Raw genomic sequence first — 20,735 nt, 5'->3', positions numbered from 1 at the left:
CTATGATCTGATGTTAACTGGATCTAGTGGGCCTCCTTTGAGGCATGTTGGTTGCTTGCTCGCTTGAATATGATATTTCAAAGCTTGAATATTTCAAAACCAAATGAATAAGTAAATTTATTTATTTGTCTAAACTGACTAGAGGTTTATCTGGCACTTTAGGAATTGTTGGCAGTAAAATAATGCCATGAATCAATCAAAATGTGAAACCTTTCTCTCCACACAGGCACTAGTAGTATTTCAGATTCCTTTGAGTTAGATTCACCACACTTTTCCTTGGAACTCTACAGAATAATATCAGCTGCTGTAACACTTGTATAAAAAGTGTGTCATGAATGTCACTGAATTTATGCTGTTTAGGCACCAGGGTAGTAGGGAGAAACAGTAAAAAGGTGGACAAAGGGTTCTAGGAGATTCATAGCATAATTTTAAAAAATATATAGTTAAAAATTAAGCTCAAACTTCATATTTATAATTTATTTTAGAGAAGAATAGCCACATGGATTAATGCTCTGACACTTCACTTTTGAAGAAACCAAAGAGGACCAATAGAAGCAGAATGTGCAACACCCAACCAGAAGAGAAAAGGTCAGCCTTTCAATTTTCACTAAGTGGAAAGGGAATGTCATTGCCTGACTTGAGCAATAAGACATATGCATAGCATTTCTCCCTGTATACAAGGACAGGCTGACCTTGGTCAACATGTAGTGTTGTGGTGGTGCATTTGGTAGGGAAGAAGTGGAATCAGACCATACCTCTTTGTGGCATAGTTTTAACAAGTCAGAAGCATTTTTCACCTACTGTCCTATACAAGGGGGACTGTATAATATTGTCAAGCAAACTGGGGAAATAATTGCACAATCTGGGCTGTGAGAGCATAAAGCCTTAAATGATATAGTGTTAACTCAGAAAAAAGTCAGTCATACTTTAATTAGGGAAATTACCTATGACTAAAATCTCACTGATTTCAATGAGACTATCCACAAATTTATACAGAAGTAATGAAGCTTACGCCCATGTAAGTGTGCGGAGGATGCAGGCTAAATGTGACTAACTTTATCTGGATTGGGGCCTGCACGCAGTAAACATTAAGTTTTAAACAGTAAATATTAAAGAGCTATTTGGAAGCCCTTACAAGAAAAAAAAAAAAAAAGAAATCTTGCATCAAGAGGGAATCTGAATTATTCCTGGATGTCAGATTGCATTTCTTTGACCTTGTGGCACAGAGTTTATGAAATAATGTTATGGTCATTTCTTGGAAAACGTTACATATATTGCGTGTCGAGGTCCCCAATCCACCCCCCAAAATAACTCACAACGGACACGTAATTTTTGTTTAAGATTTTTGGCATGATTTTGGCCACAACTTTATTAAAATACAAACTGTGAGTGGTTGTTTAGGCATTGGTTAAGACTATCTGTCCCCCCGCCTGGGGACAGAACTGACTTCCGGGCACCACCGAAAGACAGTGCGGGGGAAAGCAAGTCGGGGAAGAATTGGAGCTGAGACACAGACCCTCAACTCTCACCCGCCTGCTCCCCGAAGGCTTGCCGGCCCTAGTCCCATTCCAGGGATTGGACGAAAAGATGGCAAGCCCCAGGATTCCTTTAACGGAATTCCCTTTCCGCAGCAACCATGGAGGGGCAGGCCCAGCCTATCCTGAACCCCTCCATGGAGGGGTAGGCCCAGCCTATCCTAAACCCCTCCTCCACCAGATTTATAACCAATGCCTAACCACAACCTTACAAGTTGTGACGATTTGCTACGCAGTAGGCAAAAACCACCCAGCCAGCCAATTTGCCAGGTGGAAAAATTCCTACCAGGCCCCTGCTCAAAGGCAGACGACCCCATGACAGGCATAGCAAGGTCAATGCAACAACCCCTTATTCTAGGGCGGGTGGGCGGGTGATCCGTTGCACGCAGCAAAAGAGAAAGTACAAGGCTGCGTGCAGAGTATTTAAACCTTTTTCCCCTCCCACCAAAATAGCAACATAACTTTTGCCCCAGCAACTCGGCAATCCAATCAATGCCCCCTAGCCATCTTGGAGAACTTACCCAGCAACAAAGGGGTGGCTCAGTAGACCCCACCGCAACACGTGCTCTCCCTGAAGGAGAACACGCTTTGCATGAGTAACTTGGGAGCCCAGGAAATCAGCTGCCATTAACTTCTGGCAAATGTCCAGCAGCAAAAATGAAAGAAATGAATTAATGAATTAATTGTGCAAGACAAGCATAACATCAAGGGGAAGGGCCTATCAGTTAATGGCTATGATGACAGTATACACACCTCTTTGCCTCTGCAGTCAGGAATTGGTTCCACTCAACAGACTAGATTGCAAGAAGCTTGTCCACATCCTTAGCTCTCACTAACTGAAATTTATCCAATAATATGTGACTCCAGTGAGGTGCTGGGCAGGGCCACAGACAGTACTGATCCAACAATGGTACCCAGTTTATGATAAAAGTGTGTGGTTTTATTCTTGAAGTGTTTAGCAGATACATCCCAGTGTGCCTCTGTGCATTCCTTAATATAGCGAGCCCACCAATTATGCAAGGGTTCTGGGGGTCTATGCACAAAGGCAAAATCACACAAAGCCAGGAACCCCCGGAACTGGCCACCCCTGCAAAGCAGAGGGCTGCTTACTGGAGCCTGGGAAGGTTGCGGGAGGGCCTTGAGAGCTTCCCAGGCCCTCCCGCAACATTTCCAGACTCTGGTAAGCAAGTAGGTGCCTTCCTTACTGGTCTCTGGGATACTCCCAGAAGCTAGTAAGGAAGGCATCACTATGCTTACCAGGCTTTGGGAAGGCAGTGCAAGGGCTCTGGGATGCAAATGGATCAGAAGGAATGCTCAAGAAACAGGTTGTATGGGGCCAGCACCAGATTTCAGAGGCTCTTAGCATGACACAATCAGTGGTACATCCGACAGCCACACACACTGCCAGAACTGTGCAATTATGTTTTCTCCTGCAGCTGCCCTTGCAGATTCCATAGATCCTATTGAGCCTGTAAATCTATGAAAACCATAGATCTTAGAATTACAAGCTAGGCTAGGTTGCAGGATAGGCCCACCCCTGAAGAAGGGTGAAGCAGTCACCTCAGGCAAAGGAAGCCCCTAAGGTGGCCCCTCTCTGCCACCAGCATCGGCTACAGTGTCTGGTGAGATCTCACCCTAAATCCGCTGGCAGAATGGTGCATCAGAGTAGTACAGCACTTTCAGAGTAGTACAGTAGTTTCAGCTCAAGCAGTGAAGCAGGATGCGTCACGCCTGCTAGGCTGTGTAGATTTTATACCCTACAGAGGGTTCACTGGGGCATTACATTTGTGGTAAATTAAGATGGTTAATGGCTGCCAAGGAAGGGAAGAACCTTGGCTCCCATTCAGTAGTGGGAAGCTTGCCCACCCATTGCTGAAACAGCCCTCCCTGGGCCCAGTGTGGAGTGGCAGCACACCTGGGTCAAGACGGTGGGTTGTTCTGAGGCCCTTGGCCAGTGTCTAACCTGGATGATCGACTGGTACTGGGCTTGGTTTAGGAGTGACCTGGTTAGTAGCTCTCCAGTGTCTCTGTAGGGTATCTTTCCCATCACAGTGAACGTATCATTTCACTTGGCTTCTTATATCTGCAGAGTTTGTGATCTATCACTGAGCTATTGCCTTTCCTCTCAAGGTATGGGCTCCAGTTGGCCCACACAGCAACTGGATTTGAGCCTATGAACTCATGAGCATAACTGAAGGAGAGTCATGACTAAACAACCCTGCAGGCATGTGGGAAGGGAGTCTCTCATGAAAGATTCCAAAAGCCAAAAATAAAACCAATTTGAGCACTCACTTTTTGCCGCTTCTCATAATGTGTGAAAGGGCTCTAAGAAACCATAAGCAAAGGTGCTATGTAAGCAGGCAAGGACTACTTCTTTTCCCAAGATTGAGTAAAGGTTCAGCATGCTTAACAGTCTGTTGTTATTTCAATTAAATCCCACTAAATATCCATGGAGGCTCACATCCTGACCTTTATCTGTTGTAGAGTAGCACTTGGCTGTTGCACATAGAAAATTACTTCTGTAGAGGAAACATAATTAGGAAGTCATGCTGCATTCTGAATTTTCAGCTGTGTTTTAAGCATGTTTTTAGTGTAATAACAGCATCAATGAATTTGATTGAATTTTACATTTCACATTCTGACTGATTAAAAGAAATAAATTTCCCCTGCACCTCAAAGAGCATTTATGTGTTGTGAAAGCAAGCATCAATCCTATCTGGAAATGACTTTTCTATAAACATTGTAAAATATCCCACACATTCTGTTCCTCTTTTTTATTCTAGGATCCAATTTAATGAAACAAAACCCCTTTTTTTCTCCCTCCGTGCTTCTTTATTCCATGACCATCATGGGAATAAAATACTAAGTACATATTCTTGACAATATTGCCTCATTTCTGTAACCATTTCTTATGAGAAATCGAAAGGCAAAGACAGTCAAAACAGGAAACACAATAGGAAAGTTTATGACGTATAAAATGAATTCTTTAAAAGAATTTTGGTTTAAAATGCCAAGGGTGAGAAGTCAACTATATACTGCACACATTACTATTTATTACCTTGCATTTGGCTGAAATTCATCTCTTTTGACAAGCAAGGATAAATCGTATTACATATTTTATAAAATATGTGAGTTGGTCCTTTTTCTTGAAGACCCTACATAGCAAACTTGCATGTACCAGATGCGTACTGAGCTGCAGTAGTCTCCTCATAACCGGGAACTTCATGTAATTTTCTGGCAGCTGTATTAGGGAATAAAAGGTGTTTATTAAAAACATACACAATTGGTTGATTGTGTATCCAGTTCTTAGAGCACAGAGTGATGACTAAATATTAATGGAGAAATGCAAGTTTCACTTTTGAGCAAATTTACTGCATGAAAGCTTCATTTTTTTCCATTTCACTTAAATATCTTCAGTGCTTCTCACTGTGTATGGTTTTATTGTGATTTTTTATATATACTTGAAAGCTCATTATTTTACAGTGAGGTTACTGAACCTAGACCATAGAGTGCAGATTATCCAGCATAGCATTAATCAAAATATACATGGCAAATGGGATTCAAAACAGTGCCAAAGAAGCATCTGCTTTTAGCAAAGAACAAAAATTCATTTAGCTCTTTTATTAAAAGGTATTATGGGCAATTTATTTTTAAACTATCACTCTAACACCATTAACTAGCATATAATTTAATGTACTCCCAAGCAACTTGACTTTTACATTTTCTTCAAAACATTAATTTGCTTTTGTAAATTGATGTAAAAGATGCCTTTGACCCCCAGGAAAGATTCAAGCCATTAACAATAAATTAAATTATGTTTCAGAAGTATATGGCCATTAAGTTTTTTGTTTCAGATATAGCATGTTTACAGTTCTATCTAGTGGCATAATATTGCCTAATGGAGAAAGAAAACTGTATTTTACTGGTTTAATTTCTGCTGAAACCATATCAAGTTTAACAGTTCAATCCTACCCAAATTTTACTCAGAAGTAAGTGTACATAGGACTCCAAATTTATTTTAAAAGCCTAGTTGGTCTCTAAGGTGCTACTGGAAGGATTTTTTTTTTATCTTGTTTCAATTACGGCAGACCAACACGGCTACCTACCTATAACTACAACCCCAAGAGACTGTGATCTACTCACAGTATAAAAAAAAAGCAGTGATCTACCCATTGTCATTGGAAGAGTTGTTGAGCTTTTTTTGTTTTGTTACAGATCACTAAGGGTCCAAAGATCGACCAGGATCAACCAGGAACACCCCACGATCGACCAGTAGATCACAATCGACCTGTTGGACATGCCTGGGCTTCAGGATTCAACCCAATCCTTTTGTCAGCCTTATCGGACAAAAGTTGGGCCCAATTTGTTTGCAGTCAAATTCCTCCCCGGCCCCAAATACAGCAACAAATTGCATCCATAACATGGTCTCATTAACACAGCATCAAAAGACCCATTTGCTGGGTGGGTTGATCTGCTACTGATTGCGCTGCTTCTTCCTAGTGCAGTTGCCCTTTTGAACCAGAGCGGCAATCCAGAGTCAAGCCTTGCTCCCTCCAGTCTGCCTCTGAGGGTCCACCCACTTTGAAGGCCATGATTGGCCAATTTATACTGTGGATTTTGATGGGCAATCCTGTTGTACCCAACGAAGCCAATGGCCAGATGCAAAAAATTGCCCTCTCCACCTCCCAACCCATCCCAAGGAGATGCATTGGGCTGCGCTGCAACCATTCCCCACCCTAAACGGGTAAGTGGCGTTTGCCTCCTAGGTGGGTCATAAGGAAAGGGTTAAAATGAGTGTGATGTGATTGGCCAGTGGAAATTGATAGGAGGAGTTAGAGTGAGAGTTGGTGTTGTGTGAAGTTCAGTTGAGAGTTGGGAGTTGGAGAAGGAAGAGGGAGGAATAGTCTGTGGGTTGGTCGAGTTGTGTGGTGAGAGAGTGAGAGGAATTGTTAGGTGGAGTCAGATAGTTAGTTGGGATAATCAGTTTGAAGTTGTTAGGAACGAATAGGACAGTTAAGGAACTAAGATTAAGAAACTGACAAGAAAAATTAACTGAAACCATAAGCTTGTTCATGCCTATAAAATAAACTTGATTATTTGTTAATGTTAACAACTGACTGGACTCCGTGTATACCTGTGAGAAGCAGGTTGGTGGCAGCGAAGAAAGCAATCACGGTGGTGGCACAGGGTCAATAGACTGTCAAACGTCCGGGAACCCTGTGTGATCGCCACAGTGACCATTTCCCAGACTTTCTTTGCAATGTTCTATGTAGAGAGTCACACTTTATCTATACTGTTGGTTTCTGCCTGAAAGAGCCTGTATAATAACACTGTCCTTAAGCAAGGCTGTAGCAGGTATTCTGTCTGACTTCATTGTTTTGCATACAGCTGCCATCCTTTTACACTCATCCAGGCCTGCTATCATACAAGAGTAGCTGTTTCCTCCAGATTATGTCCATGGCTTGCTCCTTCTTTGGCTTTTCTCTGCTCAAGTTCCTCCTATATTTCTAGCACGTGTTTATTTACATTTATGTAAATACAGTCCAGAGAGACAGAGGCACTACTTTGAGAAAACTGCTCCTTGGCATGTCATGTTGACTGTTGTGTCTGTTTTGATTAAGTGTAAGCACCTGTCTGCATAGTGCGGAGTAATTTTACTTTTCTAGAGCTACATGAGCAGGTTCAAGTAGGGATGAATGAACCTGCCACTTTCAATTGCTCTCCCTTTCTCATTTTTCCAGTCTTAAGTTCCATTTTCCAAATTTCTGCATCAGTTTGTAGGCTATTGGTTTTTTTAAAAGTCCTCATGGAAATTTTATGATCAATTTTCCTTAATAGAATGCATTTTATATGTTATTTTCACCAATATATTCATTTTCTGTGTATTCCCCCTGTATTGTTCTTGTACACATTATTTGGTCGGAAAAGTGTTAATTTCAAAGGATACTGGTGTTTTGGTTGTCACATTTTTGGGAAGCAGAAAAGTATGTATGCTTGCATTAAAATCCCCACCAAACCAGGGATTGGGATGTCTACCCAATCCCATGCAAGCAAACTAATTTTGGGTCACTTTAGTTGGGAAAAAATTTGACAGATATAGAGTCAGAACGGTTTCAGAGAGAAACAGAATTAACTATGGTTAAGAAGGTAAAGTACCTAGGGGTAAACATAACAGCAAAAAACCTGAGTCTATTCAAGGATAACTATGAAAAATGTTGGTCTGAAATTAAGAGAGACTTGGATAGTTGGACAAAATTGAAGCTTTCTTTGTTAGGCCGAATTGCTGCTATTAAGATGAATGTATTGCCAAAAATGTTGTTTTTGTTTCAAACACTACAGATTGTGGACAAAACGGAGTGCTTCCGGAAGTGGCAGAAAGATATATCTAAATTTGTCTGGCAGGGCAAAAAGCCCAGAATTAAGTTTAAGATATTAACAGATGCGAAAGAAAGAGGGGGCTTTGCCCTGCCAGACTTAAAGTTGTACTATGAAGCCGCAGCTTTTTGCTGGCTAAAAGACTGGCTACTTCTCGAAGACACTGACGTACTGGACTTGGAAGGTTTTAACAATGCTTTTGGTTGGCATGCATACTTATGGTATGACAAAGTTAAGATCAATAAGGCCTTTAAGAACCATATTGTCAGGAAAGCAGTGTTTAATGTCTGGACAAAATATAAAGACTTATTGGAAAATAAAACTCCAAGGTGGCTTTCACCTCTGGAGGCTAAGGCCCGAAAAAGACCCAATATGGAGGCCAAATGGCCAAAATATTGGGAAATATTAGAAAAAGATGGAGACAATTGGAAATTGCAGAGTTTGGAGAAAATGAAGGATAAGGTGCGAGACTGGTTACATTATGCTCAGATTAAAGAAGTTTTTAAAAATGACAAAAAGTTAGGGTTCCAGGTGGAGAAATCGAAGTTAGAAACAGAACTGTTAGAACCAAAGACCAAGGTACTATCTAGAATGTATAACTTGCTGCTAAAATGGAATACACAAGACGAAATGGTTAAATCGGCTATGATAAAATGGGCACAGGACATTGGGCATAACATTATGTTTGAGGACTGGGAAAGGTTGTGGACCACTGGGCTGAACTTCACCGCATGTAATGCTCTGAAGGAAAATGTTATGAAAATGATATATAGATGGTACATGACCCCAGTTAAACTTGCCAAAATATACCATTCGTCTGATAATAAATGTTGGAAATGTAAAGAAAATGAAGGAACATTCTTTCACCTCTGGTGGACATGCCCTAAGGTGAAGGTCTTCTGGGAAATGATATATAATGAGCTGAAAAAGGTATTTAAGTATACCTTCACAAAGAAACCAGAGGCCTTCCTTCTGGGTATTGTCGGCCAGAAGGTGTTAAAGAAGGATCGAACATTTTTCATGTATGCAACAACGGCAGCAAGGATTCTCATCGCAAAAAACTGGAAAACTCAAGATCTACCCACACTGGAAGAGTGGCAGATGCAGCTGATGGACTATATGCAACTGGCCGAGATGACCGGCAGAATCCGTGATCTGGGAGAAGAGAAGATGGAGGAAGACTGGGAGAAATTCAAGATGTATCTACAAAAACATTGTAATTTGGTTGAATGCTAAGAAGGATGCTAGATTATAAAAAACTGGTCACCACTAAACTAGATTTAAATTTGATGACAAGTGAGATTAAAGAAAATATAAAATTTTTTGGAAGAAGTGCTAGATTATATTTGAATGAGCGAACATGAGATTGTAAACAAGTTGATAATTTGTTTGGAAAAAAATTTTTAACGATGTAAATGGGAGCGGGAGACGTGAGGGAGTCCAAAGAAGTGATGAAATTGTTGTGATAGAAGTAAGATTGTTTATTATGTGTGCATTTATATTTAAAAACCTTAATAAATATTTATTAAAAAAAAAAAATTGGGTCACTTTGGGAACCCTTATTGCTGCTCTGTCATAACTGGAGAGATGTTATAATCTGGAAAATGCTAGCTAATTTGTTTGGGGTGATTGTAGACCTTTGATCTCATCTTTGTGAGAAGATCTGACTAGTAGAAAACCTGCCACAGACCCATTCGCAGAATTCAATGAGTGCTACCACTGCTATCATAATTTGTGTATCCCACAGTGGATAAAGGAAAACAGATTCTCTTGAAGACTGCTCAGTCAGCTAGCAAAGTAATTAATTGACTTTCATCTGATTTAATTTTAGGCTGATTAATAATCTTTTTGATTATTTGATTAACCAATGGAGATGAACTTCACAGTATCACAATAAAAATTACATCTTGATACTAAATGTAGGCATTGTTTTCCAAATAGACTAACAAATATTCTGAAAATCATCTTAAACACTTCGCCTGAATCTTGCAATACATGTTTGTTGGGGATGTTTGAGGGATCCAGTTATTCAAGATGAAATGACCTGATTTCTGCTTCTCTCATTAATGCGTATTGGCAAAATTTGAAGTTTGGAGTGCTGTTGAGTTTGTTTATAAGCCTTTATTACCTATTGTGCTGTGTCTTAGGGATGGTTTTTGTTTTTTTGTTTGCTGTGTTATAATGTTTCCTGTTTTAAAGCTCTGATGTAACATCATTTTTTTAATAAGGAAGAGTGGTAAGATATATTTCAAATAAATAAATAAAAAACCTAGGCCTCATCATTGTGGAATGTATTTTGAAACTTCAGCAATGGAATTTTCTCTTTCTGCATGAATAGAGCAACTGTATGAGCAACTCATAGCTAATGACTATTTCCATGCTTAAGGGTTTGTTTGGTTTTTGCTTTTGAACTTTACTGAGTTTTTACATTTCAGATGTTCATTTGGCATGTCTGATTCCATTGCCAGCGCCAGTATGATCAAAATGACTTTCCTTTTACTGATCATATAAAAATAGGATTATTGATGTGAGGTTTCGTAAAGATACGATGTGTAGGAGAAAGCATCTATGAAAAAGTAGTTCCAGGGTAGGGCAACGTGGCACTAACTTTGTTAAGTTGTTGCTGTAATGAATGTAAGAAATCTTATGTGGGGTAGTGGTTACAGTGTTGAACTAGGACCTGGGAGACCAGGATTCAAATCTCCACTCTATCATGAAGCTTACTGGGCGGCCATGGGCAAGTCAATATCTCTTAGCCTGACCTACCTGATGAGTATAGAATGCCACCTTAAGCTCCTTAAAGGAAAGGTAGGATATGAATATGCAAGAAATACATAAATCTTTGAAAGGATCTCCTCTCACAGTCAGTTTCACCCCTTGTATCAAATAATTCAGGTGAGACTGTAAGGGAAGGAGAGAGGGGAGTGTTCCTCCTTGTGACTCAGCTGCCCTTAACATTCCACAAATCCTGGAAATCACTGAGCATAGATCCTTGATGAGATTTGGGGGCTTGCTTTGAAAAACTATATTTTTTCCCCCAATTTACAGATATAAGGTGGTATTCAATTATGTTTTATGCAGACCCATTGGAATTAATGAACCTGACAGAATTAGGTCCACTAATTTCATTAGGTCTACTCAGAGTAAAATATGGTTCCATACCACCCCTATGCGTCGACATATCTGGGGAGTACTCCAAGCACACAGAAATCACTATCTTGTTTTTGGGTGGGCCTGTTTCACTTCCAAAAAGATAAGAGACAGGACTAGCTAGGGAAGGTGCCAGACACAACTTTGTGGAGAGACTCTTCCACAAATTGGTATTAGAGGGGGAAATGATGGATCTTATAAGTTATTATCCATTTAAGTGAGACTGTTACAGCTGATAGACTGAGGCAAACAAGCTGGAGCTTGAAAAATGCCATCCATGGCACCTGAGCATTGTGCTAGCACTAGGAGTATCCCCAGTGAGCCTGTACCTTCAGAGGGTGTACAATCCCATCTAGAATAGGTTGCCTACCCACTTCCTGGACATGTGATCCACCTACCAACTGCACCTCTGTCTTATCAAGAGTCCATCTCAGTTTTCTACTTGGCATGGGTTTAAAAAAAACATGGAGGAACATTCAGTCATATGAGACCCACATCTTTTCTTGTGGCCTCCTGCCTCTGCTCCAGTCTTCCATCCCATCAAAGCCCCTTCTGACAATATTAAATCTATTAAAACAAAACAAAACAAAATTCCTGGTTCTGTGGCTTGGGGAAAGTTAGGCATTTTTCCTCTGCAGCTTTCTGAGAACAAATAGTAGATTTTTTGTCATGTATGTGTATATATACAGAACACACTAGAATCAGAAAGGCATTGTTTTGAGGTTGGACTCAATAACCCTAGGGGTCTCTTCCAAGACTACAGTTCTACAATTCTATGATTTTCACTTGCTTAGCAGAAGAGTAGCTGTAGGAACTGTTGTATCAAAAAGAATAAAAACATTCCATCTAAATAACTTCATCGAACCTACTGCCTAGGACTGTGAATTCTAAACAGAGGTAGCTGTGGTAAAAACTGAAGCAGGGCAGTCTTTATTCCAGAGGAGTTAATCCATAACACTTTTGTCTCTGGTTCTGTCCATTATTGACTCTTGTTCAACCCATTGCCAGCATGCAGCCCTCCAGCCTGACAGATTATATCTGATAGAATCTGGCCATTGACAGAAAAAAAGTTTGTCAACACTGTCTTAGTATCCAGAAGCACTACAGACTTAGGCCTATCCCTAAACACACACACAGAGTGAAATATGCTAGAGGTACAAATAAACAGAAATATTAATCACACGTTTGATTCTAACATCTAGTCTGGCACCTACATTTTAAATGTTTTAAGCGCAAATATCAGAATAACCCCGATGGCTGATAGTCATGCAGCTGTAGCTTCAGGACACCTGCATTTTCATGTTTCTGCCGTGCATTGTTCCGTGGAATCCTATTTTCAGAATATATGTGATTGTGGAATCTCTATATTTTGTTTCGCATGACATTAATCTTCACTGTAGTGAGATAGAATATAGATGTTTTGATGCTTTAGTTTCTTAGCTCTTTTGCATAAATGTGGCCCTCAGGCAGTGGTTGATCAGTGAAACCATAAACCCGGGTGCTTGCTGTCCAGGTTTCACCTCTGTGAGTGCATCAATTCCGCAATATTACAGAAGTGCAGAGACTGAAGTAAAGGTCCCCCTACAAGGGCAAAAAAGAAATTTACTATGAATGGAAATGGGCTACTAATTCTTTGTTCACCCTCATAAAACTCCTGCTGTACAGCAAGGAACAGAAATTAAAGTAACATTTGGAAGGTCAGCAGAACAAGATTGTATAAATAACTAAGTCTAAGGATCTAGAAGGGTGAAGAAAAGTATCTGGGAATGTAAAAATTGACCTCTATTTTTAAAACATAGTTCTCTATCTACAAACAAGTGTTTTTTTCTCATATGCAATTTTATATAAAAATTATCAACTAAAATTATCAACTAAAATTTCTTTAACTGGGTGACAACTCTGATAGAACCAACAGTGCAATCTGATACTTGTCTGTTGAGCTCAGTAGGGTTTTCCCAAGTAAATAGGTATAGGATTGCAGCATAGGTATATTCTAAGGTCTTGTCTTGCCTGACTATTATTCACTTTGTATCAAGCACACACGTTGAAAATGAAGGAAGCTATTTTAATTCAGTCCTTCTCGACTTCATCGGAATGTCCTGTTACAAATGGTTCCACTATTGGATTTACATCTCTGTCATAAATCAAGCTATATTTCTATAATATCTTTTTTTTAAAAAAACAAAAACAAATCCTCACTTTATTTGAGAAAAGCTTATGCTGAAACACATTGTCCTAAACAGATGATAATCAGAAGCATGAAAACTGCATGCATGTAATAGCCATTGAGGATCAAAGCCTACAGATGGAGCTTTCAAGTAATCTAATATCACCTTAGACAAAACATGTTTCAATGCAGGCAGCTCACATATTTAGTGGTGAGCCATCACATGATGATGTGCTACAGCATGGGTCAGCAAACTTTTTCAGCAGGGGGCCGGTCCACTGTCCCTCAGACCTTGTGGGGGGCTGGACTATATTTTTTGGGGGGAAATGAACGAATTCCTATGCCCCACAAATAACCAAGAGATGCATTTTAAATAAAAGAGCACATTCTACTCTTGTAAAGACACGCAGATTCCTGGGCCATCCGCGGGCCGGATTTAGAAGGCGATTGGGCCAGATCCGGCCCCCGTGCCTTGGTTTGCCTACCCATGTGTTAAATTGTACAACTGGATAGCAAACAGAAACAAAGTCGTCATGGAGTTGGTAACCTCATCAGAGCTGTACTACTTTGGCTTGAAAGTTAGATTCATAATGATTGCCTCTTCCTCTATAGAAAATCTCCCTTCCATATAAACAACTAGGTGTGGTGCTGGTTCTGAAATACGAATCTCAACAATCTCTTACATGCCCCTGATATGTGTGGGCATCATTATAGCTCTGAGAATTGTTCCATGGCTCATTTTTTTACTGACAGCTGTTAGCAGTGCTGGAAAAACAACACTTCCTAGTGCTTCTGATGCCTGACTTACAGCTACAGCAGTGTTCCTGCTACCAGATAGGGGAGAGAGGAGCAATATTGGGGTGGGAGGAGAGTCTCCCCCCTCACTTCAGCTGAATAAGCAGCAGCAAGGTAAATGAGATGAATGGATGGGAAGGGAAAGGGAGTATGGAAGCAGAGAGGTAGCATGTGAGAAAGATGGCAGAGCTTGAAAGGGCACTTAGAGGTTGGGGGAAGAACTGGACCCCATCACTCTCCCAATAACACCATTGGAGTGCAACAGTTCTGATTTAGGTTATAACTGGGATCAGAATAAACCAAGCTGTTGGACTATTGGGCAGTGTAGTTTGGTTTTCTGAGCCCAGCTTCATGCCTAACTACAGACTAGGATGGACATTTGCCATATTACTAGATGTCAAGTAGATAGGTTCCAACATGCAGGTTTTCTGTTCAGAAGCCTATGTTTATTTATGTACTGGGGACAGAGCATTCCCCTAGCAGTGCCTCTACCTGAAGGGATGCAAGATGGACAAAGGTGTACGACCGTCTCACTGAGAACTCTGCCAAAGTTCCCGAAACAAGACAAAAAGTGAAAGTTAAGCTTTATCAAGACAAAAAGTTTTGGATATTCATTTAGGCTGACTCTCTCCAGAGTCGTTCTGCAAAGGATGTATGTCAAAAAAATACCTTCGCAGGCAAGATCCAAGCTGCTAAATAAATTAGCAATTTATTCTCCTTACTCCATTTGGCTTCTGCTGCATTGCCATTGGTTTTGCTCTTTGACTTTTCCTCTTATCTTTCCTCCTTTGTGGCACTTCTCAACACAGGGCTAATTTAGAGGAAATACAAGATAATTGACAATTTGGACACCCTGAGGAATGAGATAATGGCCTTGGCCTTCATGGGAGGCTTGAGTGGATATAGGCTGCAGGTGCATAATGATATGAGACATTGGCGCCACTGTATCTATTTCTCCCAGTCTTGTACTCTTTTTGTCTTACAGATGAAGCTCTAACTTTCAGAGCATTGAAGACTCTGTTAACAATAGGGGAACTCTGTTGTATAGTCAGGAGTTTAATTGATTCATCACCATCCCTCTTTATATCTGAAGTTGTTGTATTAGTACAAGTACAGAGAAGGCTCAATGTTTCTTGCAAGGATACCTTTCGCAGCGCCTTTGAAAGTGAAGGAGAGAAGGTCCCATTAGTGGAGTCATCTATTGTGGGAGGATGTCTGCTAGGATGACATTTTTTGCAAGTGTTACCAGCTCACACTTTATTCCCAGTGAAAATGGCATTGAAAACAGCTTTAATGCCTGCATATGTTACAGGGAGAGATTCCAGTCGAGACATCGGCACGTGCAACCATGACCTCTTATCCTGGGAGAATGGTTGGTAATGCTAGTTCCCATACACAGCGCATTAGCTGTGCATAGAGATGTTGACACATCGCAGGGCAGTGACTGGGGATCTGCATTTGCATCTGCAATGCAATGAAGTTGAAACTGCATACAGCTAAATGAAGGCGTACCAAGTGCCTCATAACAGTGGCTGTGTACATGCTGCTGTTTACTCTGCATCCAACATGGTTTGGGAAGTGATGGCCATACGATGTTAGCCACAATGCATAAGTATCCTGTATCTATCCTGTCACTTCTTAAGAAATAATTGCATTTTGATGTGTTTTTCACAAAACCGGCTTTGATCCAAAGTGTGCTTGGCCTCCAAGCAATCTTAATCACATGGAGAGAAAAACCTGAAGAGGGCTTCAATAAAACAGCTAATTCGGTAAAATCAATATAACACCAACTGCATTAATAAAATAGTATAAGAATACCAAGACCAAGCCAGACTTTTAAAAAAAGGTAAAGGTAAAGGACCCCTGACAGTTAAGTCCAGTCGTGAACAACTCTGGGGTTGCGGCGCTCATCTCACTTTACTGGCCGAGGGAGCTGGCATACAGCTTCTGGGTCATGTGGCCAGCATGACTAAGCCGCTTCTGGCGAACCAGAGCAGTGCACAGAAACACAGTTTACCTTCCCGCCGGGGCAGTACCTATTTATCTACTTGCACTTTGACATGCTGTCAAACTGCTAGGTTGGCAGGAAAACCAGACTTAGAAGCACTTAAAATTACTACAGCCAGAGATCAGAATAAAATACTATTTGAAGGAGATTGGAAATGTTTTATGGAATATTTAGAGACATATTGTAGACATATTAAGAAGTTAACAGTAACAGCTTTAATTCAGCAGTAAAAAAAATTGAGATATTAAAATGAGGAAAATAAGGTATAGGGAGTAATTAGAATATGTAGTAGAAAAGTAATAATATGCACCATGGAAGGTGGGGAAGGGAGTCAATAACAATTGTGCATTTCTTTTATTTGAAATGTTGTTATTATTTCAAGTGTAAAATAAAAATAAAAATAAAAAGACATTTAAAAAAAATAAAAAATTACTGCAGCCAAAAGGCCTGTCTAAGAAGTCAGGGCTTCATTATCCATTGGAAAGGGGATAGAGATTGAGCCAGGTGGGTCTCCCTCAAGTCTTGGTGCTACAACTGAAAAGGCCCTGTCTCTTGTGTCCTATCCTCTGGAGACAGAGGGCAAGGCCTTGGTTGTACCACTAGGCTCATGTTCAGTGAGGCAGTCCTTCAGGTCTGTAAATGCACATCCATTTCTAGTATTGGCCTAAAGTTCCCAATTCAACAATAAATCTGTTGGTATCCTTCCATGTTGGACTAAGGCAAAATGTATACTTTCATTCTTATGCACACTGAGAGCAAGTCCCCATTGAATTGTGGAGGACTTTCATCCATATAAACATACATCAAAGTGTAAATTTATTTAGGCAGGTTAATAGACAGTTTACATTTAGGCTAAGGGTGTGAAACTGTTTTTAGAGCACCTAAGTCAAAAGGTGCTAACAGCTGAGGAGGAACATAAACAAATGGGATGGGAGAGATATCTTAGCGAAAGGCAATGGAAGGAAGGAGCCGTTAATTTTGCTTCTCTTGGTTTCTCATTTTTCCAATCTTATATGCAGTTCTCCCCATTCCTGCAACAATCTGCAGTTATTTTTTTAAAAAAAGGATCCTTCAGAAAATTATTCAGCATTTTAGTGCAGTTTTCTCCTAATAAACACATTTTATGCAATTTTGACTAATGCACACATTCTTGCGAACAATTTATCATAATATAGTACATTTTTGTATGTTATTGTCATGAAGATACTCATTTTAATGCACACTTTTGCCCACTACATGCATTTTTATAAAAATTATTTGGCTGGAGAACAGAATTGCAAAATTCAGATCAGTGCGAATTTCAAAGGCTTGCATTGTTTCATTTCGTATGTTGCCTGGAAGTGAAAATGTGATAATTTGTCTTCAGTTGCAAACAGAATTAAATTTCTCCCCTATCCCTATGAAAGACCCAACTTTTTTTTTTAAGGCTTTCATGAATGTAGACACGAAGGACCTATGAGGTATTGTGCTGCATAGAGTAATTTGCAGGAACTACGTGTCTCTTGATGGAGAAATAAGTTTATAGAGCAATACAAAAGGAAGAATGGGAAGAATAGTCTTTGAAATTTATCACTGGAACTAAAGTGGATTCTAGACTACATGTTTTTCGCATAGCAACCCACTACTGTGCGTGGCACTCTTCAACTTAGTGTAACATCTAGGATGACTTACCAAGTCTAATAAGAATATATAGATTGTTTCCTTGCTATTACTTAGTGCTGCTGCTGAAAAATCCGTAGCCCCCACATTGGTGTGGCATGAGAAATAATATAGTTCCATGTATTTACTAGTTTCTTATCTGTATTATGTATGTCAAGGCCCCGAGTCCTCCCCCATTTGATGGATAATAAGACACATGGACACTAGTATTTTAGGTTAATGGGCTAAGGCCACAACTTTATTGGTTACAGAATGTGAGTGGTATTGGCTTAGGCATTGGAATTGAACCAACTATATCTGACTCCTGCCTGCCATTTAGGTAGTCCAGTAAGGGTCAACCACCAGTAGGCGGAGCCCTGTTGATGTACATCAACTGAGAGCTCCCCCAGGGTCCCTGATGGGGTCGGAAGCAAGACAAGAGGGTGATCCTGAGCCACGCCGCTGCTTAAATGCTGCAAGCCATGCCCCCCGGCCAACGGGATTGGTCAGGCGGGGGTGTGATGCAGCCGGGACTCCCCTCTGACGTGGGGGCACTGCCACACCCCCGCTGTGCACGGGGAGGGCACATGACCTGCCCGCAACACCATCCCACAGGGACGTGGAGCGGCCTTGTCAGTTGCCCATGGTAGTTCTGTGCAGTCAAATTTATATAAGAATAAGAAATTACAAAATTTATTTTCAGGATCCCAAGATTTCTCATGCATGTCTTGTCTTTGCCTATGCTCCAGCACTTGGCAGGTAGATTAAATTCATATAGATAAATGTGAAGCAATGCAGTATATGCTCATCAAGCTAATCTATATTAATGAAGGTTGTCTTCTAGGGTTATGTAGTCGCAGTGTCTGCCTGCTTAATAGAACTCTAGGGTTATAGAGAAACAGCCAGTGCCAGCTTCATAGACCTGACCACTGCTGCAGACAAACCAGCAAAGATCTCTTGCTCAGTGAAGACAGAATTTTAATCAATATTTTCTTGTGAGGGACAGTTACTCTGGAATTCTCTCATCTTACATAATAAGGGGCCTTATACATCAGCCCTCGCAGAGGCCTCTTCAAAGTGTTCTGCATGGAAATTGTTATCACTAGGCAAACAGTTTATGTAGAGGGACTCACCATGTTGACGTCTTACACTTTTTGCCATGCCTGTGCAAACTGTCTTTTGAGGTAATTCCAGTGGCATGGGGGGGGGGCCCTGATCCTGTGGTTGTGGTTGGTACCAGCCCTTTACCCTCAGGTCTCAGGGCATGTTGCAGCAATTTAAAATAAACCATTAAAAGCAACTTACAATCACAATCATATGCGAGCCCTAAAAATAGACACCTCAAGCATTCACCTCAAGTATTCAACTGAAGTGTTGACCACTGGGCCCTTAAAGAAGGGATGCGCCACCACTTCCCTTAAGGCAAATGTTGTTTTCCCACCTCCAGTGAAGCATAAATCAGGACTTACCTATCAACTCTCTATGGCGAATGCTAAGAAGCCAAGATAGGCACGTGTCAAGGGAGGAGGAGATTAAGTGCCCTTCTTCAAGCAGTGTGTCCACATCCTCATGCTGCAGTAATTTAAACTGATCCAGTACAGATTGTACGGACTGTGCTCCAAGATGCCTCCATCGAACTTGCTCTAGCCATGGCATCCAACTCTGTCCAATTTTTTTACTCCCAGGTAAGTGGGTAAAGGATTACTACCCAAGACTCTCCAGTCTTCTGTTAAATAATTAGGTGAAGTGTCTGTTTTCAGACACAAAATACGAGATTACATGGTGATGGAACCAGGGAGTGATCAGTGTGGCATTTATCCCCAGTACATCAAATATTTTTGAAAGGCTCCACATTATGCAATATATGTGTTTGTCAAATTGCTGTGTTGTCAGCCAGAAACCTTGTTATACATGGTTCTTTTATCATTTCAGTGTGTTACAAGGCTTTTGATTGACAAGAAATGTTATTTTAAATGGATCTGATGTGTCATTAGTGTATAACAAGGGTTTTGAATGACATCTTTACAAAAGGAATGTTATACCAACCACATACAGTTGGAGTCTGTGTAATGATACTTATTACTCCTAACTGCCCAAAGAATCAATGCCTTTAAAAAAAAAAAAAAACCTTCTTGTTCAGGTTGCTCAGGTGTAGTTACAGCAGAATTGTTGTTTGGTGACACTATAGATTATACCTGAATTCAGCAGGGCTGTAATTTGTGGTCTAGTTATCTCACTTGCAGTTGGCAGGGTTTTAATATCCACATAAAAGGGTATTTCACTGCCTGTACATCTCTGGTTTATTTTATATGTAGTGCAAAATCTCAGAATGTTCTCTTTAATAACTTGAAATTTTAATAAGGACCTAAGGAACTGTTGGAATGTGAGTGAACTTATATTTAAATTAGGGCTTTGAGAGCTTGGAGAATCTAACTTGGTGAACTCTAATTAAATCCCACAAGGCCACCAGGTCTGCCTCCTTTGCTCTTGATAGTAAAAGTGAGGTCTTCAAAAAGAGTCCCCTGGCAGTATACAAGTGGGAGGGGGCGGGAATCATTCAAACCTTCACTATAGCATTTTTTTAAAGCAAGAATTCCAGGAGGAGTACCAGAGAAGAGGAACAATAGCTAGAGCATGAAAATGGAAACTAGCAAGCTGAGAGTTATGCACGGAGTATTAGAAAGGCAAATCTTTTTTTACCAAGGATGTTTCCTCCCCCACAATACTCAATCATCATAAGCTCCATGGTCGGGATTAGCCTGATATAAGTGAGACAGCAGGTGTGTGCACAATCACACATACACATGTAGTATGGGTGGGGGCAAGGATAAGTATCCTTGAGTAACTGTGGGTTAAACCACAGAGCCTAGGACTTGCTGATCAGAAGGTTGGCGGTTCGAATCCCCTCAATGGGGTGAGCTCCCGTTGCTCGGTCCCTGCTCCTGCCCACCTAGCAGTTTGAAAGCACGTCAAAGTGCAGGTAGATAAATAGGTACCACTCCAGCGGGAAGGTAAACGGTGTTTCTGTGCGCTGCTCTGGTTCACCAGAAGCAGCTTAGTCATGCTG

At 40.6% G+C, this 20,735-nt stretch overlaps 1 long non-coding RNA gene across 5 annotated transcripts in view; it reads left to right on the top strand.

The window, feature by feature from the left end:
• Window positions 1-20,735, top strand: part of LOC309352216 — a 450,312-nt gene that overhangs the window by 158,492 nt on the left and 271,085 nt on the right. For 2 of the 5 annotated variants that reach the window (XR_014161138.1, XR_014161139.1), the window contains exons 4-5: window positions 486-588; window positions 5,751-6,279. This is a non-coding gene — a long non-coding RNA (uncharacterized lncRNA). Of the gene's footprint in view, window positions 1-485; window positions 589-5,750; window positions 6,649-6,923; window positions 7,603-20,735 lie in introns of those variants that run through there. The other 3 variants (XR_014161141.1, XR_014161142.1, XR_014161140.1) reach the window with 2 other exon arrangements.

This window comes from Podarcis erhardii (assembly GCF_964252035.2).
Source record: "Podarcis erhardii genome assembly, chromosome: 11".
Classification (NCBI taxonomy): Eukaryota; Metazoa; Chordata; class Lepidosauria; order Squamata; family Lacertidae; genus Podarcis; species Podarcis erhardii.
Note: the sequence above shows the minus strand (reverse complement) of the source record. Positions and strands in the feature narration are given on the sequence as shown.